The sequence below is a fragment of the Marmota flaviventris genome, chromosome 12 (assembly GCF_047511675.1).
Source record: "Marmota flaviventris isolate mMarFla1 chromosome 12, mMarFla1.hap1, whole genome shotgun sequence".
In the NCBI taxonomy this organism is placed as follows: Eukaryota; Metazoa; Chordata; class Mammalia; order Rodentia; family Sciuridae; genus Marmota; species Marmota flaviventris.
In genome coordinates, this window is record NC_092509.1 from 56,362,697 (window position 1) to 56,366,213 (window position 3,517).

The window sequence follows — 3,517 nt, forward strand, 5'->3', positions numbered from 1 at the left end:
GACTTAGTCTGCCTTCCTAAAGTAGAGAAGAACTCAGCTGAAATATTTGCTGTAGTTTGAATATGTCTCCCATAGTTCATGTGGTGGAAACATAATCCTCAAATAGCAGTTGAAAAGTGGGGCCTATTAAGAAGCAATTAAAGCATGAGGGCTCTGCCCTTGTGAATGAACTGATGTCATTACCACAGGAGGGAGTTAGACATCATGAGGTTAGGGAAGTGAGTTTGGCTCCCTCTGGTTCACTTGCATTCTTGTGCTTCTTCCTTCAGCTTGGAATGAAGAAAACCCTAACCAGACATTGTCCTTGCATCTTGGACTGCCCAGCCTCCAGACTGTGAGCTAAGTGAATTCCTTTCTTACCATTCCTTCCCTTTCTTTCTTTCTCCCCTCTTTCTCTTCTCTTCCTCTTTGTTTTTTCCTTCTTTTTTTCTCTCTCTCCCCTTTCTTCTTTCTCTCTTTCTTTCTTTTACAAATTGTCCAGTCTGTGGTGTTCTGTTACAGCAACACAAAAAAACTAACATAATATTCAAGAGGTTTGTACTGGATGTTCAGTGATTCCGATACAGATAATGTGGCGGGCAGGCTGGATAAAACCTCTCCTGCCCCCAGTGATATCCCTGAAACTTGCGAATGTTATCTCCTGTGGCAAAAAAGAACTCTGCAGATGGGATTACATTGTAGATGTGGAGATGGGAGATTATTTGAGTGCTTGCTTATCTCCTCCAAGGACAGCCATTTTTCTGAGAAGTAGTGTTTTAACTTTTGTATCTCCAGTGTCTCATGTAGTGCCTTTCATACTAAAAGTTTCTTTATATGTTATGAACTATGGTTTTAGTTTAGTTTTTTTTATCTAAAAAAAAATTCTTATTCCAGTGGGCCCTAAATGCAATCACATTTATCCTTATAAGAGGGAGGCAGAGGGACATTTAACAGACAGAAGACAATGGGACTATGGAAACTGATAGCAGCAGCATTGTCACAAACCAAGGATTGCCAGTGTCACCAGAAGCTGTAAAAAGAGTCAAAGACCAGATTCTCCTTTGGAGCCTCAGGAGGAGTGTGGCCTCTGCTGATAACTTTGATTTCAGCCTAATGATACTGACTTCAGACTTCTGGCCTCCAGAACCTTGAAAGAGTATATTTCGGGCCATTCAGTTTATGGCAATTTGTTATAGCAGCCATTGAGAACTAATACAGATTGTTGGTTGCGACTCTGTAAAGAAGAACATTGAAATGGAATGGAAACAGATTGTGCCTAAATGCAGAAATTTAAGAACTCCTCAGCAAATATTTAAATTCTGTTGTTTAATTCTAATTGCAAGGCCAACAGGTGTGTAGAAAGGAAAATTCTTTTTCACAAGGTGGGTTGAGAACTTTAGTGGGCTGTGACTGGCATTTTTTTTTTAAGCAAACTAAATAGAATAAAAAGCCTGACACACCATGTTCTTGGCATTGTCAGCTGCATGCTTTCCACGCTGGTCTATGTGCAGCATTGCTCATGGTCTTTCTTGCCAACTCATTTCTTCTATTGTCATTTCCCCCCTGCCCCCCAAGTACTGAAGATTGAACCCAGGAGTAATCTACTGAGTGACATCTCCTGACCTTTTTAAAAACTTTATTTTGAGACAGCCTCACTAAATTGTATAGGCTGGCCTCTAACTTGCAATCCTCTGGCCTCAGCTGCCTGAGTAGATGGGATTCTAGGCATGCTTGAACACACTTACCTATTCTCTTACCTTTTTTTTTTTTTTTTTTTTTGGTACCAGGGATTGAACCCAAAGGTGCTTAACCACTGAGCCACATGCCCAGCCCTTTTTATTTTTTATTTTTGAGACAGGGCCTTGTCAAGTTGTTTAGGAATTCACTGAGTGGCTGAGGCTGGCTTTGAACTTGAGATCCTCCTACCTCAGCCTCCCCAGCCACTGGGATTACAGATATGCACCAATGCATCTGGCTCTCTTGCTATTCTTGACTAGATGTTCTCTTACCTCTTTCCACACACCTTGTGCTTTTCTTATGGTTCTTACCACCTTGCTATGGTTCTTACCACTATTGCTCATTCATTCAGCAAGTACACTTACAGTCCTACTGTGTGTCAGACCCTGGGCTGGATGGTGGTCCTATTTGAGTGCTTGCTTATCTCCTCCAAGGACAGGCATTTTTCTGAGAAGTAGTGTTTTAACTTTTCTATCCCCAGTGTCTCAAGTAGTGCCTTTCATACTAAAAGGTTCTTTATATGTTATGAACTATGGTTTTAGTTTAGTTGTTTAATCCAAAAAAAATTTTTTTAGTTGTAGATGGACAACAATACCTTTGTTTTATTTATTAATTTTTATGTGGCGCTGAGGATCAAACCCAGTGCCTCACATATGCTAAGCAAGCGCTCCACCACTGAGCTACAACTACAGCCCTGGTTTTAGTTTTTAGAATTATTCTTTTAAACAAATACAAATAGTGGTTGGGAAAAGGTCATATATGTCTGGCCCTGTTAGGCAAAGGACAAGACATTGCTCTTGGGGAACAGACCTAACAGAATTAGGTTTTCTAGATGCTTGGTCACAGAAAGCCTCCATTGGGGGATGCAGCTCAGTGGTTACATGCTTGCCTAGCATGCATGACGTCTTGGGTTCAATCTCCAGTACCATAAAAAGAAAGAAAGAAATCCTCCTTTTGGGCTACTAAATTTTGGTGACCCTCAGCAGAGTTGAACACAACTTTTCTCCTCTACTCTGCAGGTCACTCTCCCACCACAGCATCCAGACCAAGCCAGAGGGAAAATCACCTGACTGATGAAAAAAATGGAAGGAGTACTTGTGAACCTTGGAGGTGGTCCTAATTGCAAGACCAGCTGGAAAAGATAGCCCCAAATAAATTTCAGTCATACAGGAATTTAAAAGAAAAGGATACCTTCCTTTCCCAATGTGGGATTTTCTGCTAATTTATTGTAACATCATCATGTCCTTAAAGCATCAAACTTGATGGTCAAATTATATTCATCAGTATCTTAAGCAACAACCACATGTGTAAACTATAGACGATGATATCATTGGTGACTCAATATAATTACACCCTTGCTTGTGAACCCTGTCTTTCTTTCTAGGCATTCAAAACACATGACAGACATTATCTTACTGCTTTTCCCAACACTTTTTGTCAGGTAGGTCAGGAGCAGGCATCATGATTGTCTTATTTCACATATACATGGACAGCTTTCCTGGGAATTATTTGTCCAGAGCCCCATTGGTAATAAGAATAACTGGAAAGAAAATGGCTGGAGTTTTAATTTAAAAAGCAGAACTTCCTGTGGAGGCAACTTTAGGTCACAGTACTGGGATATTTCTAATTTCAGGCATCCTTGGTGCTAGAGGGCACAAAGGGTTAGTTACTTCCCTTTATTTATGGGTGTATGGGGGGAGTAGGGTCACAGATAATTAAACTGCTCCAATCTTGGCACTTCAGCATGTACAGGGAGCTCCATCCAGCATTATATTTTCTTTCCAAGACGACAGTGGCATAG

The 3,517-nt window shown here is 40.7% G+C and overlaps 1 long non-coding RNA gene across 1 annotated transcript; it reads left to right on the forward strand.

The window, feature by feature from the left end:
• The first annotated feature begins 253 nt into the window (after positions 1 to 253).
• LOC117794943 (uncharacterized) lies at positions 254 to 3,082 on the forward strand. The gene is made up of 2 exons (XR_004618826.2): positions 254 to 334; positions 2,736 to 3,082. It is a non-coding gene; the product is annotated as an uncharacterized lncRNA (long non-coding RNA).
• The last annotated feature ends 435 nt before the right edge of the window (positions 3,083 to 3,517 follow it).